Source organism: Bidens hawaiensis, unplaced genomic scaffold, assembly GCF_021521415.1.
Source record: "Bidens hawaiensis isolate Kalapana, Puna unplaced genomic scaffold, B.hawaiensis_p1.1 tig00019386_1, whole genome shotgun sequence".
NCBI classification, from domain to species: Eukaryota; Viridiplantae; Streptophyta; class Magnoliopsida; order Asterales; family Asteraceae; genus Bidens; species Bidens hawaiensis.
In genome coordinates this window covers 180,246-205,627 of record NW_027492945.1, presented here as the reverse complement: position 1 = coordinate 205,627, position 25,382 = coordinate 180,246, and the positions used below count along the sequence as shown (strand labels likewise).

The 25,382-nt window shown below is 40.5% G+C and overlaps 1 pseudogene; it reads right to left on the bottom strand.

Annotated features, from left to right (window-relative positions):
• Positions 1-22,457: 22,457 nt before the first annotated feature.
• LOC143558268 (receptor-like protein 6) lies at positions 22,458-25,382 on the bottom strand (annotated as a pseudogene).

Genomic DNA, 25,382 nt, shown 5'->3' with positions numbered 1-25,382 from the left:
TCATCTATAAATACCTGAGATTCTTAACATTCTTGCACATTCTTTTAACACCTTCTCCAAGTCCTCATAACACGAGAGAACGAGTCAATCCAAAACACAAATTTGTTAGCATCAGATCATCATTAATTTTCATAGAAATGGCCAAGGTAGAAACTTGTTCAGTTATTCAATTTGGTTATAACATTCTTGACCTCAATTTGTACAATTGATTGCTTATGCAGCAAAAGATTGTTGTGAAGATGGCAATGAACAACGAGAAGAAAAGCCGTAAGGCTCTGAAGATCGCTGTTGGTGTCCCGGGTAAGATGTTCAAAACATATTACTTATTCTTCCTTTACATAAGGTGAGATTTAAATCATCCGAAAAATTAACTAGACATGATTTGTGAATGGCTAAACAGGTGTGGAATCGGTGTCTTTCGTTGGTTCAGATAAAGATCAGATTGCATTGACCGGTGAGAAAATCGACTCAGTTGAATTAGCAACGTTGTTAAGGAAAAGTGTAGGTTACGCTGAGCTTGTTAGTGTTGGTTCGGTAGAGGAGAAGAAACCTGTTGCTCCTGCCAGTGCTGCCACAGGTCAGACACAAGCGCCCGTGTTGCCACCAATTTATACTCACCATTATAACTACAGTGTGCCGTATCATGTATACGAAGGCCCCTATAACAACGATCCCTCTTGCACAATCATGTGAGATTCATCAACTGATACAACGAGAGATCAAACCAGCTTATTATAAGTAATTTGATTCGGAATTTGTGTAATTGTAACATAATTTTGTCTGCATAAACATAAAATGAGGCTTCATGTCAATATTGTGATGTAACACAATTAACTTTATTTATTACTCTTACTTTCCTTTGGAAATGTCATTTCAAATTTTGTTTTCCAGCATGTTCGAGGAAACCCAACCTAATATTCCGGGATAAAACTAGTTTATTAAAGTGTTAGAGACCGATTTAAGATGGTCAATCTCAAGATTCTGCCTTATGTATTAACCAAACACTCCCGATATATCAGAGAAGTGAACGACACCTTGCTTCCAATTTACTGTATTTTCGTTACCTTGAATTTTAATCAAACAAACCATTTATAGGCTAATCAAATTAAGGAAACTACCAACTCTCCTAATAATAAGACACATTACCTAGAATTGGGAAATAATTTAATCAAACAAAGCAAACTGAAATTAACACTACCATGGTGCATGCATGAGAACATAGTTTGAGTTGCTCCATGAATTAGGAGCGTTGGTAGAATTGTATCATAGCTCAATTGTGTTAGTTAATCCCAATCTCGCTAATTCATTAGGGATTAGTTACTTTGTTAGAAAACTCACTTAGCCTAGAATGTAATCAATAGGTAGTTTGGGCAAAACTTGTAATTTAGCAAATAAAAACTAAGTGATGTGTCGCAAAGTTGCACCCCCTTGTTAAACCGACGCTGTGGTTGCCAAAACATCATTGGCGCCCATATATGAAAGGAATCACCGTCACCACTTCGTAATCATCATAATCACATTCAAATCGTTCAACAATCGTTTCCTTTATAGTATATATGTTTTTTTTTCTGAAATTGGTGGGTTTGCAAATAAATAAGTGGTTTTAGCTAACAGACTTAATATTATGTGATTTTAGGTAAGTTTATATCTCAAAAAATAATTGATTATGGTAACACCTTATCAACCTTTCAAAGTGGTGGTCAATATCATCAAACTATGAACAGTCTTTCCAAAAAAAGGAAAATTGTTATATATCTCCTCTCATTATTTTACGCAAACTAAAAAATGGAAGTTTCAAATATCGAAAATTTACGTGTGTATATATATGTGTGTATGTGTGTGCAGTCATTATAAGCGTTTTACAACTTATTCCAGTGATAAAAGCATGACCAAATTATGTAACTTGGGCAGTTTGTAGTTAGAACAAATATGAGTGGGTTTACTAGACCAATAAAATAGTGGATTAGTTTAATCCATATAACACTTATTATAGGAAAAGACGCCAGAAAAGAAAGGTCTTAAGGGTCAATGATAAATTCACAAACTTTTTGGTCAATCAAACTTTTATAAAGTTTAATTATGAAAGTCCTGGGGTTAATAATAAAGAATTCAAAAAAGGTAATGCCAGGGCAAACAAAATATTTTAATGTAATTTTTTTTAAATATGAATGTACGATTCATATACTATAAATTATAACTAATATGCTTCAGCTTTTTATAAAGTATAATGATTAGTTATAATATGTATTACGCGTTGGTTAAGCTTTCCATTAGGATGGCCTCCACGCCATGGATTCATCTATAAATACTGGATATTCTTAACGTTCTTCAAGTCCTCATAACTCGAGTGAGCAAGTCGATCCAAAACACACACGTGTTAGCATCAGATCATCATCAAGTTCATAGAAATGGCCAAGGTAGAAACCTATTCAGTTATTCAATTTGGTTATAACATTCTTGACCTCAATTTGTACAATGATTGCTTATGCAGCAAAAGATTGTTGTGAAGATGGCGGTGAACAACGAGAAGAAAAGCCGTAAGGCTCTGAAGATCGCTGTTGGTGTCCCGGGTAAGTTGTTCAAAACATATTACTTAATTTTCCTTACATATTAGTTTAGATTTAAATAATCTGAAAAGTTAACTAGTCAAGATTTGCGAATGGCTAAACAGGTGTGGAATCGATGTCTTTCGTTGGTTCAAATAAAGATCAGATTGCATTAACCGGTGAAGGAATTGACTCAGTTGCATTAGCAACGTTGTTAAGGAAAAGTTTAGGTTACACTGAGCTGGTTAGTGTTGGTTCGTGTAGGGGTATGGTACTAAACCCGGTTTTACGACCCTAAATTTATTATGTTTGGCTTATTTTATTATATGGACTAATACAATGTTATTGGGCTGAGGGGGTTTTGTGGAGGTAACCCTAACTGGGCTAGGCCCATTAGGGTACCATGATGGTGGCCATAAGACTCTCTATATAAGGAGGTCTCTACCTCCTTATTAAGGGGTCATGCTCAATAAGAGCCACCACCACTTTTTTATGTCTGTAAACAAGAGATCTTTTAGATTTCTTAGCAGTCACCTCCACACCCCGAAAAACCATTGCAGGTCTCAAGCAGCCGAAGAAGAAGATCAAGACGTGGTTCGTTCATCACGAAAATCCGTGGAAACATCGTCATGGATCAGGTCAGATTCATTTCATGCTTCGACATTGGCGCCATCCGTGGGACGGCAACGAACTACCCTTCGATCTTCATCTCGGCTGTCAGATCTCTCCCAGGAAAAACCCAGATCCGGAAGTTTACAGAAAAAGGCTTCAAGGCTTGTTCTATTAAAGCTCAAAAAGATCCATAGATCTAAAAGAGGCTTCCAGATCTGTGCGAAAAGAAACTGCCGGACTCGAATGGTCAAGTCTCCGGATCTGTGATGGTTTTAAATCTGCTCCGAGCTTCAGATCTATCTAGATCTGATTTACAGATCTAGATCTAGATTACAGACCTGGATTTTAGGTTTAAAATTGCAGATCTAACTCTTAAATTGCAGATCCAGAAAGTATCAGATTTCCGCCGCCATGTACGCGCGCCCGCGGATTCTCACTCCGCAGCCATGCATGTGCCACCGCGGAAACCACCATGTGGGTTTTGCGCAAGAGACCTCCGCCATGCACGCGCACTCGCGAGTCACCACTCTATCGCCGTGCATGCGCGCATAGGCTACGCGCCAAACTTAAAGGTTGGGAATCCTCATAATATCCCATATGGCTACGCGCCAAATTTAAAGGTTGGGAATCCTCATAATATCCCATCAGGCTACACGCCAAACTTAAAGGTTGGGAATCCTCATAATATCCCATATGGCTACGCGCCACGCTTAAAGGTTGGGAATCCTCATAATATCCCATATGGCTACGCGCCAAACTTAAAGGTTGGGAATCCTCATAATATCCCATATGGCTACGCGCCAAACTTAAAGGTTGGGAATCCTCATAATATCCCATATGGCTACGCGCCATACTTAAAGGTTGGGAATCCTCATAATATCCCATATGGCTACGCGCCATACTTAAAGGTTGGAAATCCTCATAATATCCCATATGGCTACACGCCATACTTAAAGGTTGGGAATACTTATAATATCCCATATGGCTACGCGCCACGCTTAAAGGTTGGGAATCCTCATAATATCCCATATGGCTACGCGCCATGCTTAAAGGTTGGGAATTCTCATAAACCCATCAGGCCAAGCGCCAAACTTAAAGGTTGGGAATCCTCATAAACCCATACGGCTTCGCGCCGAATACAAAACCGAACGCGGCTCCGCTCCGTTCAACATGCACACCACCATGATGCTTGAGCGCAGTCGCATATCACATGCTCATGCACCACATATGCTCACGCATATTACATATGCTTACGCATCACATGCTCTCACATATCACAGTCTACGCGCACGCGCATGCAACATCTGCGCATGGCGCATGACACAAAGTCTACGCGCATGCGCATGCAACATCTGCGCGTGGCGCGGGACATAAAGTAGCTCGTAAGTCGCCTCACGCGCAAGCTTTATTATTCTTATAGCTCGTAAGCCGCAACTCGCGCAAGCTCAATTATTATTATAGCTCGTAAGTCGCCTCACGCGCAAGCTTCATTATTATCATAGCTCGTAAGCCGCAACTCGCGCAAGCTCCATTATTATTATAGCTCGTAAGTCGCCTCACGCGCAAGCGTCATTATTCTTATAGCTCGTAAGTCGCCTCACGCGCAAGCTTTATGTTTCTTACAGCTCATAAGTCACCTCGCGCGCAAGCTTCATTATTATTATAGCTCGTAAGCCGCAACTCGCGCCAGCTTCATTATTATTACAGCTCATAAGTCGTCTCGCGCGCAAGCTTTATTATTCTTATAACTCGTAAGTCGCCTCGCGTGCAGTTTTTATTATTCTTATAGCTCGTAAGTCGCCTTACGCGCAAGCTTTATTATTCTTATAGCTCGTAAGCCGCAACTCGCGCAAGCTCAATTATTATTATAGCTCGTAAGTCGCCTCACGCGCAAGCTTCATTATTATCATAGCTCGTAAGCCGCAACTCGCGCATGCTCCATTATTATTATAGCTCGTAAGTCGCCTCACGCGCAAGCTTCATTATTCTTATAGCTCGTAAGTCGCCTCACACGCAAGCTTTGTGTTTCTTACAGCTCAGAAGTCGCCTTGCGCGCAAGCTTCATTATTATTATAGCTCGTAAGCCGCAACTCGCGCCAGCTTCATTATTATTACAGCTCATAAGTCGCCTCGCGCGCAAGCTTTATTATTCTTATAGCTCGTAAGTCGCCTTACGCGCGGGCTTTATTATTCTCATAACTCGTAAGCTGCCTTGCGCGCAAGTTATGTTATATTATTATCAAGATGCGCGCTCCATCTTTTAACAGGCCTCGCGCCACTATGATGCGTGCTATATCTGATTTATGACAGGGCACCATCATTATCATAAGGACCGCAACATGTCACCATCATGAGGAAAACCTCCCAAAACTCAAAGACAATAAAGACAAGGCCAAAGAAAAGGGAAAAAACCGCCCTATGACCTAACACAACTCATAAAGTCCAGCGCTCCACCTAGACGCTTGCGCGCCCAGGAGCAACGCTGGACTTGGGGGCTTGTAGGGGTATGGTACTAAACTCGGTTTTACGACCCTAAATTTATTATGTTTGGCTTATTTTATTATATGGACTAATACAATGTTATTGGGCTGAGGGGTTTTGTGGAGGTAACCCTAACTGGGCTAGGCCCATTAGGGTACCATGACAACAATCATATTAACCATATACATGAACAAAATCGGCTGCCTAGGGTTTGTACTTAACCCATTAAACATCAAAATTAAACAACAAGAAGGTAAAGGATGATCAATTATACCTTCCTAGCACCTAGTTCTTGGATTAATCACTTGATTTGATGTGTATATGTGTGTGTTCTTGTGGACGGCAGCCGTGGAGAACAAAGGATGGAGGCCGATCGGGTCTTGTGTTTAGAAAATAATTTAGGGTTTAGTGTTAAGGTTATATTTATAATAATACAAGTTACACTCTTGTCCCTAATCCTTCAAGTGTTACATCTCTAGCCTAAACTAGTTGGTTCTTGTTTCTTGTTTAACATTCCACATAACAATCAAGTAACACACATATACCTAACACAAATTATCACATAATTAGTGTTTTGACGTTTGTCGTTTATTTATCAATCGTTCGCGTCAACTCGTTTGCGTTTCGGTGCAAATCCCGAAAGACTACACATGTAGTAAGTGTTAAGCGTCATTTAAACCCTAGTTTAAATGTAATGAAGTGTGCGTTATAGATTCAACGATCTTAAAGTTTGAATTGACGGAGTTGAGTTAACGGGGTTAACCTGAAATTGACGATTGTCACATCATTCCCATGTTAAAGAATTTTCGTCCCGAAAATTTGAGTCAAGTCGTGATGAGTGTCTCCGGTGATGTTTGACGGTTTGCCGGATTTCGCGGTTTTCGGTGTTTGGTTAGCCCTTCAAAAAGGTGAGGATACTTTTTCATCATGTGATCCTCGCGTTCCCACGTGAACTCCGGTCCACGTCTCGAGTTCCAACGAACCTTAACGATTGGAATTTTGCTGTGTTTGAGCGTTTTGGTTTCCCAATCCAAAACTTCGACTGGTTCCTCGATGAAACGTAACTGTTCATCAACTTGTAGTTCCTCCAAAGGGACTACTTGGTTTTCATCAGATAGGCATTTCTTCAAATTTGATACGTGGAATACATCGTGTACGCCACTGAGTTCTGTTGGTAGGTCCAGTCGGTACGCCACCGGACCAATGCGCTCAGTTATCCGGTACGGACCAACATATCGTGGGTTGAGTTTGTTTCGCTTCCCAAAGCGAACCACACCTTTCCAAGGTGAGACTTTGAGTAACACCCGATCGTTCACTTGAAATTCGAGAGGTTTTCGGCGCTTGTCGGCGTAACTCTTTTGGCGATCTCGTGCTGCTGCCATGCGATTTCGGATTTGAACAATCTTTTCCGAGGTTTCGAGTACCAGTTCCGGACCAGTGATTTGGCTGTCACCCACCTCTGCCCAGCAGAGTGGTGATCGACACTTCCGTCCGTACAGCGCTTCAAACGGCGCTGCCTTAATACTTGCGTGGTAGCTGTTATTATACGAAAACTCTACCAAGGGTAAGTGGGGTTCCCAACTTTTTTCGAAATCTAAAACGCATGCACGCAACATATCCTCCAGGGTCTGAATAGTCCGTTCACTTTGCCCATCCGTCTGAGGATGGTATGCTGTACTCATATCGAGACGGGTGCCCAGTGCGCTTTCCGGCGACTTCCAAAAGTGCGAGGTGAAACGAGAATCTCGATCGGAAATGATCGAGACAGGCACTCCGTGTCTAGACACCACTTCTTTCATGTATACGCGAGTCAGTCTTTCCATTTTGTCCGTTTCCTTAATTGCTAGGAAGTGTGCCGATTTAGTCAACCGGTCAACGATCACCCAGATGGTATCGCATCCCGTCGGTGTCTTAGGCAAACCCGTAATAAAATCCATTGAGATGTGTTCCCATTTCCACATTAGGAGCTCCGGTTGTTGTAGTAGACCAGATGGTTTCTGCTATTCTATCTTGACTCTGGCACAAGTCAAACATTTGCCCACGTAGGTGGCAATGTCGGCTTTCATGTTCGGCCAACAGTAAAGTGCCTTTAAATCATGATACATTTTATCTGAGCCAGAGTGGATAGAATATCGGGACTTGTGAGCTTCGTCCATCACTAGAGTTCTCAACTCTCCGTATCGTGGAACCCAAATCCGGTTCTCAAAATATCGGACCCCGTCCGATCTGGTTTCAAGTTGCTTGTTCATGCCCCGCATGAGTTCCGACGGAAGATTATCATCTTTCAAAGCTTCCAGTTGCGCATCGCGAATCTGATCGGGTAAGCTGGCATGAATCGTGAGTTGCAATGCTCTCACCCGTCTGGGTTTATCTGTTTCTTTTCTGCTGAGGGCGTCGGCCACCACATTGGCCTTGCCAGGGTGGTACTTGATGGCACAATCGTAATCTTTAAGCAGCTCGACCCAACGACGCTGTCGCATGTTCAGCTCCTTCTGATCATAGATATGTTGGAGACTCTTGTGGTAGGTGTAAATGGTAAACTTGGTACCGTACAAGTAATGCCTCCATATCTTAAGAGCAAACACCACAGCTCCGAGTTCCAAATCATGGGTCGTGTAGTTCTTCTCGTGAACCCGTAGTTGTCGAGAGGCGTAGGCTATAACTTTCTCGAGTTGCGTCAGCACACAACCGAGACCTTGTATAGATGCGTCACAGTGTACCTCAAAATTTTCCGTTCCCTCGGGGAGGGCTAAAATAGGGGCGCTACAAAGCTTGGTTTTCAACAGTTGAAAAGCGGATTCTTGCGCGTCACCCCAGTTGTACTTAGTGCCCTTGTGGGTCAAAGCGGTGAGGGGTTGAGCAATTTTTGAAAATCCCTCGATGAAACGTCGGTAGTAGCCGGCCAGTCCTAGGAATTGTCGCACCTCAGTCGGAGTCTTAGGTGCTTCCCAGTTTTTGATGGCCTCTACCTTACCGGGATCGACATGTATACCATTCTCGTTGATCACATGTCCTAAAAAGTGAACCTCGCGAAGCCAAAATTCACATTTCGAGAGTTTAGCATACAGTTGTTCCTTCTTCAATAGTTCCAGAATTATCTTTAAGTGCTCTTCGTGGTCAGTCTCGTTCTTGGAGTAGACGAGAATATCATCGATGAAAACAATCACGAACTTGTCGAGGTACGCCTTGCATACTCGATTCATGAGATCCATAAATACGGCTGGCGCGTTGGTTAGGCCAAAAGGCATAACCGAAAACTCGTAGTAACCATACCGTGTTCTGAAAGCCGTCTTTGAGATATCTTCTTCGCGCACTCTCAGCTGGTGGTAACCGGATCGTAGATCAATCTTCGAGTAGTAACTCGATCCTTGAAGCTGGTCAAACAAATCATCAATTCGGGGTAAAGGATAACGGTTCTTGACCGTCACCTTGTTCAACTCCCGGTAGTCGATGCACATTCGGAAAGTCCCGTCTTTCTTTCGGACAAACAAGACAGGGGCTCCCCATGGCGATGAGCTAGGTCGGATAAAACCCTTATCCAACAAATCTTGCAACTGAGTGGACAACTCCTGAAGTTCCGCCGGTGCGAGCCGATACGGGGCTCGTGCTATGGGTGCTGCACCGGGTGTCAACTCGATTTGGAATTCGACTTGACGAATAGGAGGGAGTCCGGGCAAATCCTCTGGGAAAACTTCCGGAAAGTCTCGCACAACCGGTATGTCTTCAATTCGTTTCTCCTCCGCGGGTTTCTCAACAATCTGCGCCAAAATTGCCGGATGACCCTTTCGTAGATACTTCTGTGCCTTCAAAAGGGTAATGACGCTGGTGGTCATGCCGCTTCTCTCGCCTCGGACCGAAATGATCTCGCCGGAAGGGGTGGTAATATGGACTATCTTATCATGGCATAAATCTCCGCTCGGTTCTCGGATAACCAGTCCATGCCGACAACGACATCGAAACTACTAAGCGTAAAAGGAATAAGGTCGATATCAAAGACATGACCTGACAGTTTCAACTTACATCCCGCAAGTATATGAGTTGTTACTACAGTTTTACCGTTAGCTAATTCGACAGGAAACTTAGCGTCTAACGGGGTTGGAGTAAGGTCTAAAAGTTGGCTAAAGGCTTTCGACACAAAACTCCTATCAGCTCCAGTGTCAAATAAAACAGAAGCAAAACAATCGTTTACAGGGAACTTACCAGACACCACATGCGGGTCATTGCGGGCTTGACCCGATCCAATCACAAACGCTCTTCCTTTGCCATTGCCTCCACCATTACTGCCACTTCCATTACCCCCGTTATTGTCATTCTGTTTCAGCTTGGGGCAATCCTTCCGGAAATGACCTTCCTGCCCACATTCAAAGCATCCCTTAGTTGTCATCGGTGGCTTAGGAGCACCCTTTGCCGCAAGGTCTCCTCTACATTCTTTCGCTTGGTGACCTATCTTTCCGCATCTTTGACACTTGACACGGTCACACTGGCCAACATGATGAAAGTTGCACATGTTGCACTTTGGATATTTCCCAGCATATCCGCTCGAAACCTGCCCGCTACCGTTGTGGTTGGTGTTGTTGTTGTGATTCTGAGTGTTAAAGCTCCGAGTAAATTCAGGCTTACGGTAGTGGTGTTGCGGTGGGAGGTTCGAGGATGAAGATCTGGTGTTGTCAAACTTTCTCTTCCCGCTGTTCGGGTTGCTGTTGCTGTTACTGTTGCTGACGTGGTCACTACTCGGGTTGTCACGGGCTTTAGTGGTCGAACCCCTAGGTGGTAACGCACCTTGGGTCACAGCCTGATCCGTCAGTTTGTGAGCTAAACGGATCGCTTGTTGGATCGTGGCTGGTCGGGAAGACGTCACCATGCCCTGAATTTGCGGTGCTAAACCATCAATGTACATTTCTATTCTCTTGCTCGGCGGATCCACCATCCGCGGACACATCACAGCCAACTCGTGCGAACGAGTGGTGTAGGCTTCGATTTCCGAACCCACCATCTTCAACGACCAAAAATCCGACTCTAACTTCGAAATTTCTTCCCTCGGACAGTACTCCTCTCGCATCATGCTCTTGAACTCCTCCCAGTTCATCGCGTTAGCCAGTTCCAACCCAAGGATCTGGACGTTTGAATTCCACCAAGTGAGGGCGGAATCCTCAAGTGTCCCAGCAGCGAATTTGACCCTACTGGCATGGGGACAATTACACATCTCAAAAGCCGACTCGGCCTTCTCAGCCCAACGCAGGAAGCCTATAGCTCCCTCAGTGCCCTTAAACGTACTGGGCTTGCAGTCTAGGTAGTTCTTGAAGGTACACGTTCCACTCGGACCTCCAGTTTGATTCTGAACGTGTGCGGCTAAAGCGGCCGCCACATGGTCATTCAGCAGAGTTTGGAGTTCAGCTGCAGTCATGCTGATGTTACCACGTTCTCGTCCAGCGTTTCTTCCGGCCATTTCCACTAGATGTCGTCATCTGAGGACACCTCCGAGTGTGCCTCCTCCTCAGCCGGTTCTTCCTCCGGTTCTTCTTCGGGTTCCTCCTCGGGATCTTCCTCAAGCTCCTCTTCGGGATCTTCTTCAGGTTCTACTTCAGGCTCTGCCTCGGGCTCGGCCTCAGGCTCTGCCTCAGGTTCGGCTGGGTTCTGAGCAAGTTGCATTTGTAAGACATCGCAACGCTCTAACGCTATCTCAGTTCGGGTCCTTGCTTCTTGGAGTTGCTCTTGCAAGTCAATCATCTCAGCTTGCATCTTCATCATAACCTTCGTTTGTTGCTCACTAGTCTCTTGCATATCTTTCATTGCCGCTGCCATGCGGGCAATCTCCTCCTGAGTCTCGGTTCCGTCTTTAAACAGTCTGGCAACATTTTCTCTCGTGTAGCGCATGTAACCCACATCACGCTCCAAACAAGAAACAACAGCTGCGAGAACTCGCTCCACAGGTTCAGTTATGGGTGGTAGAGTGTTGGGATAAGCAGGGTGGTTCGGGTGAGGCAACGGGGAACTTGTTCGCGATAGACCATACGTCTGATCATGTTAGGGTACCAATCCCAGCTAACGTCGTTTTCGTAAAGGCCTCCGGATAGGCGGTACCTCTTTGGTGCGGGAGCTTCGAGTTCCGGGACTACGCGGGGTGGCGAGGCGGTAGGTAACTGAGGTTCCTTCCCGTGAGCATGCGTCATCGAATCGGATGATGATGAGGGTGGCGTCGACATTCCTACAGGTAAGCCGTGTATGCACGCGTAGGAGTGAAAGAGGTAAAGAAATAAGATTTCAAGACTACACAAACCTATGCAGTACGTATCATTATAACTAATGGGTCGTCGCGGTTATAGTCTAGTATGCATGCAGCTTCTAGTTCGCTATAACCAATGGCTCTGATACCAATCTGTCACACCCTCAAAATCCACAAACGGAGTTTTACCGTCAGAGGGTGTGAACTGGCAGGATCGGAATCATCAGTTATAATCAAACCATAAAAACGTTTAAATGCAAATAAGTGCGGAAGCGTAAAACCTTAGTTCAAAAGTTGCGTCACGCAGGACGACTTAAAACCAAATATAACTGTTAAAAGCAAGTTTGCAAAACAAAAGTATTTTCGTTTAATGCATGCTCCTAAACCGCGCGCCCGCCTCGGCTACCTGAGAATAACATACTAAAAGTGTCAACACAAGGTTGGTGAGTTCACAAGTTATATAAGATAAATCGTTTAGCGTTTTGCGTAACCTCGTTACGGCGTTTCAGTGTTGCGTAACCACGTTACGGCGTTTAAGTGTTGCGTAACCACGTCACGGCGTTTAAGTGTTGCGTAACCACGTCACGGCGTTTAAGTGTTGCGTAACCACGTCACGGCGTTTAAGTGTTGCGTAACCACGTTACGGCGTTTAAGTGTTTTGCATTACCAGATAGTGTTACGTCAAATTATATATCGATAGGTAGCTAATCTATACAACAAGTATCGCTAAGTGGTTCGAGACCGAAGCTGACTGTTTATCAAGTGCCCGTCACCAGGTCAACCCAGACCATGGTAAGTGTTAGCCAAAATTACACCCACTCAACCTCCAGTTGAGCTTAGCGTCAGGTGGGGTTTGTCAAACCCAGTAGTACTACTCAACAGTGACTCGCTATTCCAAATATTAACCGGTTCGATGTGTGGGACTTCAAATGTTACGTTTGCCGCTTAGCCTTTACAAGTGATATATAATTTATAACAAAATCTTAAATATGCGTTTATCTCAGAAAATGCGTTTATCGGAGTATGTTATCTCCCCCAAGTGAAAAACGTTTGAAAACAGTTCAAAGAGCGGGGTAAGTGAAACTCACTGTTTGCGAAGAATATCCCGATATAGATCACCAAGTGATGCGCGTCGTAGAAACTCTCTAGCGTTCTAAATAACAAAGAGATTTTCTAAGTATCGGTACGTTTAACGAGTCTCTAGACTCGGCACATAATACCTATGCACGTAACAGATTTCGTGTTTCGTTTGTGAATTGTGTGTGACTTAAACAAGTACAATTGTGATACGATACATGAGTGAGCAATTACTTTCGTGTCACGTACTAATAACATACTTTACTAGCAATTATCCCCGTAAGGGCATTTTGGTCAACAAACAAAATTAACTAACCATTATTCCCCATAAGGGCAATTTGGTCAATTCATGGCAATCAATTAGCAACTATTCCCCGCAAGGGTATTTTGGTCAAAACATAACAAATATATAAAAACTATCATATTTCATGCATTTTTACACAACTCAGCAGTTAGTTTCATTATGACAGAATTTCTACTTGAAAGATTGTACTATTTCACCGATCATAACGTCTCAATTAATTCACCAAAAATCACCATAGAAGCATACATATCTTAGGTTTCCAGAACATATTTTATCTTATTTTTATTCCACATATTTTTCTTATAATGACCAAAACATTACAGCAAACTCATATCAGTCAGATTCATGCGCAACAGGATGTTATTTGCAATTCCCGTTATACGAAAAATCCAATAAATGCAAGACCACTTGGGTTTGGTTCCTAACTCAATGAGTCAACTTCTAGAAGTGGAACCAACCCAATTGGCCTCGTGGTTCATGAGATATAACATTTACAACTTAACCTAACAGCAGGTCTAACAGCTCAGCTTTGCACCACGTTTTTGTAAAATAATAAAAGTACACTTCTACTTGTCCAAAAATTACAAACTTATACTTCATGGAAACTAGACTCAACCTAGTTTACTGCAGTACCCACAATCTCAACCAATTTTCACGTTTACACTTCGTTACAGTCATTTAAACATCGTATACACATTCTGCCCAGATTCTGTTCACATCAAAACTTAACAATTTCACTAGCCATGGATCACAAATAAATCATATAACATGCTAGACACTAATACTACTATCCATGCATCTCAATTACACCATACATACAAGATTAGGGTTTGTGTTTTAACTCAAATCAAAGACAACAATGAATCATGCAACAACATCAATCTAGTTATCAATTCATTATCCAAATAACAACAATCATATTAACCATATACATGAACAAAATCGGCTGCCTAGGGTTTGTACTTAACCCATTAAACATCAAAATTAAACAACAAGAAGGTAAAGGATGATCAATTATACCTTCCTAGCACCTAGTTCTTGGATTAATCACTTGATTTGATGTGTATATGTGTGTGTGTTCTTGTGGACGGCAGCCGTGGAGAACAAAGGAGGGAGGCCGATCGGGTCTTGTGTTTAGAAAATAATTTAGGGTTTAGTGTTAAGGTTATATTTATAATAATACAAGTTACACTCTAGTCCCTAATCCTTCAAGTGTTACATCTCTAGCCTAAACTAGTTGGTTTTTGTTTCTTGTTTAACATTCCACATAACAATCAAGTAACACACATATACCTAACACATAATTATCACATAATTAGTGTTTTGACGTTTGTCGTTTATTTATCAATCGTTCGCGTCAACTCGTTTGCGTTTCGGTGCAAATCCCGAAAGACTACACATGTAGTAAGTGTTAAGCGTCATTTAAACCCTAGTTTAAATGTAATGAAGTGTGCGTTATAGATTCAACGATCTTAAAGTTTGAATTGACGGAGTTGAGTTAACGGGGTTAACCTGAAATTGACGATTGTCACAATTTCATTGTCAAATTTTTGGTTATAGTAAAATAATTCTCGTTTTATAATTACTCAATAAGTGATCATAACAATTTCATAAGAATTTTAAATGTCACTAAAAATGTGTCATGACAAATACAAAGTGACGTTAAAAATATAAATTAGTGACACATAATTTAAATGCCACTAAAACGTTTGTCAAACAAATATAGTATTCTCAAAGTGCCATTAAAAGTCTAAATTAGTGGCACAGAAAACAAAATGTCATTAAAAGTGTGTGTCGCTAAATGGCTTTTTATTTGCTTTTTATTTGTAGTGTTAAGAGCAAATGTAGCAAGGTTCACATTGGAATATGGTGAAATTAACATTGGTTACAAGGCTACCAATGACACACACGGTGGTTCTAAAAAGAAAGATGGGACTGATTTTTCTTCCGATAAGGGTATGACTACAATGTTCAATTTGGATGGAAGATCCTTTAAGGAGGCGTTCACCGGAAGGCTTGATTCTGTCAGGAAGTACCGGGTGGTTGTTGTTGAGGACCGGGTTAATGCGTATAAGAGTCTACATGGGAGAGCCTTATTGAGAAGATGATTGATTTGGACACCTTAAAAACATCAAAATCATTCAAAAGGAATTGCATCATGTCGAAGGTAAGGTTCAATATTTAGGTTGTATGATGGTGATGATATCCTATGAGGAAAAGGACTCGGCAGCAACAGCGTTTGAAGCGTCCAAAGAGATTATTGGGAAATTAACGTCTGTCTATGTTTGGGAGGGCCAGACTTTGGGTTATGAACGTCTTGCATGGCTAAAGTTACTGGGGTTACCTCTTCAATTGCTTGCAAGTGAAGTTATAGACAAGGTGAGTGAGGTGTTTGGGATGATTCGGACCTATCTTATGAGTACATTGGAGTGTTAACAGGCGATGTTAAGTGGATGGCAGAGTAGATTATACTTCAATGGCGCAACAAGAGTTTTCAGGTTTGGGTGTCGGAGGAGAGGGAGACTGGGACGTGTCGGAGGAGGTTGACGGCGAGGGAATGGATGTTGATAATTGTGTAGCAGAGGCTGAGGGTGGAATCAAAGGTGGCGACGGTGATGATCCGGAGGATGGTGTCGAAGCTGACGTGGCCGGCCAGAAGGGTAACGGTTCCGTTAGTCCGGAAACGGAAGGCTCTTTAATGCAGAATATTGACCCTTCCGTAATTGTTGGGAATTTAAAGGAAGGTATTAATGAGGAGGTTTTTATTTTCGGAGACAAATTTGATTTTGATAAAGTGGAGGTTCATGAGTTTCTAGAAGACTTAATTTGCAATGTGAACAAATGTAAAAAGAAACAGGTTTTCTCAGGTGTGGGCCGACCCAGCCCAAGCTACTCTAGTAGCTTAGAAAAGAATAAGATAGGGAAAAAGCCCAAAGGTGTTGACCCTTTTGGACTAGATTAACTTCTTGGGCTTAATGAGGAAGGGATTCAAATTCAAGAGGATTATGATGGTGGAGCTCAGAGGATTATGATGAGGGGCATGCTTTGGGAACAGAGGAAGAGGAGGGTCGGTCTTCGGTCGGAAAGGGGTTTCCTTTATCCTCGGGTAACAATGATTTTAATGCAGAGAGTGTCATTGAGGCGGAGACACAAGCGACAATTGTAGTGGGTGTTAAGCTAGGCGCTCAAGTTAAGGTCTATGAAGATTTCATTAAGGAGAATATTGCTAAGGAAGGTGTACAAGCAGGTTTGGAATGAATATTTTATCCTTAAATACTATAGGTGTTGGGGTTGTTGGGAAAGATAATTGGGTTAAAAAGTTAAAGGAGGAAAATGGTGTGTCTGTTATTGCATTGCAGGAGACTTTGTGTAGTCATGTTAATAATTTTAAACCTAATCGATTTTGGGGTAGAAAAAATTTGAATGGGAAGGTGTTGACTCATTAGGCAGATCTGGGGTTTGTTGATGGTGTGGGACCCTAGTGTTGTTTTGAAAGATTGCTCTGTTAAATATCAGAACTTCATGCTTGTGTTTGGTCGCCTTAAAGAAGATGACACCAAGTTAAATTTTCTTAATATTTGTGCTCCTAAAAAACAGTGGATAAATGTATTCTTTGGAGTGCTTTACTATCTGTTATGAGGGGTAGGGAAGGCCTTTGGTGCCTTTGTGGTGACTTTAATGCTGTTCGAAATGAAGATGAAAAAAGAAATTCGAAATTCAATCAGTCGAGTGCTTCGGATTTTAATTCTTTTATTGATGAAGCTTGTCTCATGGAGTACGGGATGAAGGGTAAAAGATTCACCTTTTTGACAGGCGCGGGGAATAAATGTAAAATGAGTAAACTGGATAGATTTCTTGTGTGTGGATATTTTTTTAGCAGATGGGCTGAGGCTTGTTGTCAAGCACTTCCTAGGAACCTTTCAGATCACTGCCCGATTCTTTTGTCTTTGGTTAATAAAAATTTTGGTGCGAGACCTTTTCGATGGTTCAATTCTTGGCTCGATAGGGATGGATGTGAGGAGATGCTGGTGAATGCTTTGGATCGTTATCAGTCAGTGGGTTCTCGTGATGTTACTTTATCTAACAAGTTTCGGTTTCTTTGGAATTTAGTTCGGAATTGGAAGGCTAAACAGGACGTCACTGAAGGAGAAGAGTCATGCACTTTGAAGGTGGAGTTAGAGAATCTTGAAGCTACTATGGAACACAGAGATCTGGTTGAGGAAGAGGAATGGGTCTGGGCTGAGTGTAAAAATGGGTTGGAAGAGTTGGAACTACATAGATTGAAATATTTGAAACAACGGTCTCGTGTTCGTTGGGTTATGCATGGGGATGACAACACAGCTTATTTTCATGGTGTGATTAATGGTAGGAAGGTTGTTAATGCTATTCAGGGGATTTTGGTGGATGGTGTTTGGGTTTTAAGCCTAGCTTAGTCAAACGGGAGATTCTCAAGTTCTTCAGGGAGCATTTCTCATAAGCTCTTCGTGTTAGACCTACTCTTCGTTGTGATAACATTAAGAAGGCTCCTTTGGACTTTGTGGACGACCTTATTCAACCTTTCTCTATGGAGGAAATAAAGGAGGCAGAGTTTTCTTGTGGTGCAGATAAAGCTCCTAGTCCCGATGGGTTTAATTTTAATTTTATTCGCAGGTTTTGGAGTTTTTTTGAAGAGGATTTCTCTGGTATTTTCACAGAATTTTTTGATACAGGTGTGATTAATAGAGGTTGCAGTTCTGCCTTTATTACTCTCATCCCAAAATGTAAGAAATCGGTCAGCCTGAAAGATTACAGACCTATCACTTTGGTTGGTATTATTAGTAAAGTGATCTCGAAGGTCTTAGAGGCTCGTTTGAAGAAGGTTATGGATTCAATTATTTCTGATACATAGTTGGGCTTTCTGAGCGGGCGCTTTATCTTAGACCGGCCCTTATTAATTAATGAGATTATGTCAAGAAGAAAGATAAAAAGGATTTTTTTGTTGAAGGTAGATTTTGAGAAAGCATGCGACAATGTAAATTGGGGTTTCTTGATCTCTATTCTGCAGCAGATAGGCTTTCCTGAGAGGTGGTGTAATTAGATAATAGGTGTCTTACATTAGGCAAGATCGGCCATTCTTGTTAACGGTTCACCTACTTCTAAATTCCAAAGTGAAAAGGGGCTGCGTCAAGGGGATCCTCTATCTTATTTTTTATTTTTGGTTGTTATGGAGGCGCTTTCGCGCAAGATCTATAAGGCCATTGAAGAAGGGGAATTCAAAGGGTTAACTTTGGCAAAGGATGGTCCAGTTGTTTCGCACTTATTTTATGCTGATGATGCCCTAATTTGGGTGAATGGTCTCGTCTCAATGTGGCTAATATGGTGAGGATATTGAGGTGTTTTCATGCGTGTTCTGGCCTTAAGGCTAATATTCATAAGTCCAACCTTTTTGGGCTCGGTACGAGTGGAAATGAATTGGGGGAGATGGCTTCTATGATGGGCTTCAAGTCGGGGTCGTCTCCGTTTGAGTATTTGGGTATTTTAGTGGGAGCGAATATGAATAAAATAAGCAATTGGTGTAAGATTGTTGATGTCTTTGAGGCTCGTTTGGCTCTTTGGAAGGTTGTCGGATTCATGATTGATGACATGGATACCCTTACTCACCCAGGGAAACCTAGAAGTTAAGAAGCAACAATCACAAGCTGTTAGACAAAGAAGCTCAAAGCTTCCTCACCAAAGCTTCTAGATTGACCATGGAAGCTCCTCGCTACAGTAAACCTCATAAAAGTCATCTCTGTTATGATATAAAGCTGAAACATACCATAAATTATAGATGTCGACATGGCAGGACAAAAGCAGAAAACAAGTTACTCTGAAATGGAAAACAAGTTACTCTGAAATGGTATTACTTGTCTGCATGTGTTAAAAGAGGAGTTGACCATTTCCTTTTAAGAAGCTTATGCTTCCCAAAAAAGCTTCTCAATGCCTATAAAAAGAGGACTTCACCCAATGGTAACATTCATTCACACTTATCCTATATCTCTCTACTCCATCTCCATACTTACCCTCTTATAACCTCTTGTATAATATAACTGATTCTCACTCCAGAGGTTGATCGCAGGAGACCCCTTTCTGCGGTGAGACTAACTAGTCATGTTTTCTTTGATCTTAGCAGGTTAGGGAGCTGTGTTAGTTTTTTACTTTTGGACCGCCATACCTTCAATTTTCGTTATACATGTTGTAGATCAATATCCATAAACAAATTTTAATTTACCAAGCTTAAATTTCTTTAAGGCATTTGCCCGGATAGCATGTTATTTCTCCGGTTGCATCCCAAGTTCACTCTCTAACATGAAATAACTTACTTCTTTGTTTAGGAAACTCAACCAATTTGTTGTCTATATTGTTGGCCCAAACTTGATCTTTGATATTGAATTAATAAAGAAATATGATGAACAATAAGATATGATCAACAATCTTTATTGATAACTTGAACTTAGATTGAATGATCTAAACGTTCTGATGCAGCCCCTATATATTTATAGATCACCAAAAGACATGATGATTAGGGTTGCAACCTTTCAAGAACCACAAAACAACATACACGTGTTTTGCAACTTGCAAACTTTACATATGGACACTCTAACCCCAAGACTTTATACATACTTAAACATACTTTCAACTAATTACATCACGTCCCTTGTACTTATTGATGACGAGTGATTAATATACTACATGTATTGGATTAAAAAGAAAGCCGATAACCTTGTAGATCAATTGACTTCAAAGAAGAAAACTTAGACAAGAAAGGAGGCATGAATGAACTGTTGTCAATGCCTACACCTAAGAGATGCAGTTGTTCAAGACTAGTCAACTTTTGCAGCAAATCCTCAAAGCAAGGGCATTGAAGCTTTAATGGATTCCATGATAGATCTAACAAAGTCAACTGCATCAAGTGGGAGATTTCAATCGGGATTTTTCAGGTGAAGCCAACTGAGATAGAACAAGGCTTCTTAATTTCTTTAGACGAGCAATCTCATGATTTGGACGAAATACAAAACACATTATGATGAAAAGTATTTTGTAGATCCGATAAGTTTCAACCTGAGTAGATTTGCGGATCCAGTCCAAGCTTATGCTTTTATACCATTTGGTGGAGGGCCAAGGTTGTCATGCTCAGGCTACCAAAGCTTAATATTATTGTGTTTGTGCATTATGATGTAACACGATATAACTGGCTGGTGATATAGCCGATGAGCCTATTCTCATGGATCCGTTCCCGTTTCTTTCCAAAGGGATGCCTATAAAAATTTCTCCCGAGTCTGAATACTAGCCACATTGTAAATCTCAACTAGTTTGTTGTACTATTTATTTCCATCTTAATTCTTATATATGAACTAGGATTTCAGTTTGCATCAACTGGTCTTAGATCGATGTTTATAGTTTGGAAATAGTATGTTATGTGTTACTCCCTCCATCCCATTAAAAGTTTCCATATTTCCTTTTTTATTTGTCCCATTATAAATGTTCACTTTCAAAATTTATTAGCCAATTCCAAGTTTACCCTTAAACACACACAACCAGCATTAATAAATAATATTGATAGACGCAATTTACAAGGGCATTGTTGTCATTTGGTAAGCGAAAAAGAGTAATCATTTAATCTATATTGAACTTTGTATTTTTCAAACCATGACACTTCTAATGGGATGGATGGAGTAATTATTTTGAGATTGAATCATTTTGACGACTAACTAGTGTATTGAATATGTACTTTTCAAATCACCAAAACGACGAAACAATGCTTCGAAACGACAAAACAATGCTCCAAAACGACGAAACACTGCTTTAATTAACAAAACTCAAGTCGTTTGGATCACGTTTCAAGTTAAGTTATACATCAATCGACTCGTATTCTTTTTCTAATCAAAAGCCCTAAAACATTAGTTCGAATAGGAAAAAAAATATAATGTCAAAGTCCTTTTATTTGTGTGGGGGGGGGGGGGGCATTGGCCAACTTTTTTAAAATTTGGGATCGCCATTTATGATAAAATGAATAAGGATTATTATCAGTCAATTCTATTCATTAAGGATTATTTAAATCTAATAAACCCAAATAAAATTTTTCATTAAATGATCCATTAAATTTAAATCAATGCGTAACCTTGACTCAGTGATCAATTTTTCATACATTAGCTTTTCATTATATAGTTGTTAATTTTTGTCAAACTTATAAACTAGAAAACTAATTAGTTATCATGTTTTATAACAAAATAAATACATTTAATGCATTATTATTATTATTATTAATAGACATATACGTGTATATAATATAAACTTACCGGACAAACTCAACAAATATCTACAAAGGATTAGGGATGAGATCGTACCGTACCTATACCCGAAAGTACCTGTACCTAAAATCTGGATACTCATACCCGAATTATATGGTACGGGTACAGGTACTTTGGGTACGGTACTCGCTTTATACTCCTTTGTTGTTTTTTTTAAATCTCCACTAAACTAGGTATCGGTAATGGTACGATGCCAACAATCAATTATCTATAATACCAAAACCGTAATACCACAACTATAACCGTAATGCCGCAACCAAAACATAATACCAAAACTAAAAATGAAACAAATCAACCATAATATAAAATTCATTCAAAATCAAGTTATGAATACCAAAACATGCAAAGTATCAAATTTTTTTTATCAAAATCTATAAACCAAAATTAACTTATACAAAGAAAGTCAACATTCGTTTAATCTTCGCTAGTCATCTTTCCATTTTCCCTTTTTCCTTTTCTTTGTTTATTTTATCCTCAATTTCTATAGAAAAACAAGAGATAAAAATAATACATGTTATTTAATGATATACACAATTACACATACATGAAATAAAAATATACGAATACACAATATATAAATATACACATATAGATTGAGAATGAACTTATTCAACTAATATATATTATGTTTTGCAAATCTCGTTTGAAAGTTAAATATGAGTGTTGGAAACCTAATAAAAGCCCCTGCATATTATAAACGGGTACCAACACCCGTAATACCCATACATGTACCCGAACGTACTCGTACCTATAATCAATAAATTTGGGTACCCATACCCGTACCCGATACACACGTACAGGTACGGATACAGGTACGGGTACGGGTTTTCAGGAAAAAAATCTCATCCCTTCAAAGGATCATCAAACCTCAATTGTGGATGTTGTTAGTTTCTCCTTGTGTTTCTTATTGGCTTTACCCATCTGTGCTTCCTCATCTCGTATGACTCAATGACCCAATCACCATGCTTACCATAAAGTAAGTTCCCCAAAACAATTCCAATTACAAACCCACTTCCAACTCCTAACAACATGATCACCCAATTAGTTTTATCACCTGGGAAGAAAGACCCACACTCAATGTTCTTCGGTGGAAGCGTTAGTGTCCTTAAAATTTGGCATTTCTTAGATAAAGGTGTTCCACACAAATCGGGATTACCCATGTAGGAGTTGTTCTCAAATGTAATTAATTGTTTCCCTTGAGGTATGGCCCCATGAAGATGATTGAATGACACATTAAAAATTTCAAGGAAACCAAGTTATGACAATTCGTGAGGAATTTCCCCTGCTAGCTTGTTTTGGGAGAGATCCAAAGATTCAAGATTCTTTAAGATGGGAGGATACGACCTGTAAGATGGTTATTTGAAAGATTAATGGATTGAATCCCATGTAGATAATACAGTGATTCTGGGATCAACCCTTCAAATTTGTTACTAGAGAGATCAATAACTGTGAAGATGTTTAAAATACTAGGGTACTCCATCTTGACACCTTTGTTTGTTAGCGTCATCGAGTACCTCACTAGAAAATTCGACTTTGGGTCAATATGCAGATATATTTCCATAACAGAGGATTTTCTAACATTAAACGATTTCATTGCATTCCATGTTTGAAATAACTTTTGTTGCAGTTGTCCACTAAAACCATTGTTGGAAATGTCTATGATGCGTAACTTGAGGAATGGTGAGCCAATTGTAGCCGGACCTTGAATCACACCAAAAAACTTATTGGATTGTAAAATGAGAACTTGTAGTTTAGCAAGAGTTCCCAACCAAAATGGAAAGACGTCTTTGAAAGAGTTACCTCCAACATCGAGAAATTCTAATTTGGTGCAATTAGTCAATGATTTTGACAGTTGACCTGTAAATTGATTTTCACTCAAATCAATTTTCTTCACCAGACTTCTTTGAGTAAAGGCATTCATCATTGGCCCATGGAAGTTATTTCTTTTTAAATCCAAAACTTACAACAAACTGGCAAAGTTGCCTAAACATGGAGGAAGCATTCCAGTCATGTTGTTAGAAGACAAATCTAACACTTGAAGGGATTTCATTTCACATATCAGTGGTGGTATTTCACCGATTAGTTTATTGTTTGAGACATCGTAAATAACCGTGGTTAGCGGTGGAACTGGAATTCTTCCTTGTAGCTGATTATACGAGATCTTGAATTCTTCCAAACGAACCCATGGGAGAAAATGGGGTTGCCTATGAAATCCAGTGATTAAGTTGTTTGAAAGATCAAGAATCTGTAATGTTTCTTTGGTATTATTCAAAATCCACTCTGGGACAAGGCCGGTAATGTTGTTGTTGCTAAGATTTAAGATTGCCAATTTTTTTGGGAGTGCAAAAAGATTGGAAATTCTCTCGAGTTGCATGATGAGAGTCCTAGATAAATCAATTCTGGTAACACGGTCAGATTGGTGTAGTTGGTGTCGACTAATGATACTTTTTTATAACCTAACAACAAAACTCTGAGTTTGGTGAGTCCTACGAACGTACCAAGGTCCAGTCTGCCGCTAAAACTGTTATCTTCTAGGGTAAGCCATTCGAGACATTTGAAATTGGAAAACGAGCTTGAAATTTCTCCTTGTCTATGATAGTTAATTTGGTAAGGTTCATAAAAGAAGATGGGATATGACCATAGATAGAATTTTGCCGCATTGTAACAGCACTAAGTTTGGTAAGATTCGAAAGAGAGGGCAGAATTTCATCATATATGTTGACATAAACTAGACTCAACACTTCAAGGTTTGTCAGTCGGCATAACCATTCATGTATGCGTCCCTTTTCACAAACTTCCAAACCAACAGGGTTTGAAAGACGTCTTGGCAATGTAGGAACTAAGCCCATGAGCTCATCTTCACCAAGTATCAAGAGAGTCAGCCGGGTCATGTTAGAGAGAGAACGTGGGATGCATCCAGAGAAATAGCATGCATAAAGGGACAAGTATACCAAATGGTTTAGTTTGCTTATGGATTGTGGTATACTCCCAACAAAACTTGTGGCTCCCAGATCCAAATGCTCAAGTAAGGTGTTGTTTTGAAATTCAGGTAATGAACCAGTGAGGTTTGGGTTTTCGCTCATATCAAGATATTTGAGATTGGGTAAATGAAATATTTTTGACGGAAACCAATCTCGAAGCCGACAACCTTGAAGATCAATTGACCTCAAAGAAGAAAAGTTAGACAAGAAAGGAGGTATGAATGAATTGATGTCAACACCTGAGAGATGTAGTGTTTCGAGTTTAGTCAAGTTTTGCAGCAAAACCTCAAAACTAGTACTTGGAAGCTTTAGCGGATTCCATGACAGATCCAACAAACTCAACTGCATCAAGTGCGTGATTTTAATCGGGATTTGACCACTGAAGCTCGAATAAGATAGATCAAGGCTTCTTAGTTTCTTTAGACGAGCTATTTCAGATGGAATTTGCGATTCAACAAAGTCGTTCATAGAGAGATTAAGCATTTGAAGATGAACAAGGCTGAAGAGTGAACTATTGGACTTGATAGGTCCACGGAGAGAGCTTTGGCTCAAATCGAGCCCAATCACATGGCCCTTATTGCTACAAACTACACCATCCCACAAGCAACAATCAAAATCATGATCTGATGTGTTGCTTGTGATCTTCCTCCAAGAGTCAAGCTTTTGAAACCTTCCAGCATCAAATGAAGCATAAGGTCGATGTAGAAAGCTTTGCTTAAATTCAAACAATGCTGAACACTCTTTATGATGGCTTAATAATGAACTAATACACGGGCTAATGACTAATAAGTATACAAAGGAGATGATTTGCATGAAACTGAAAGCCAT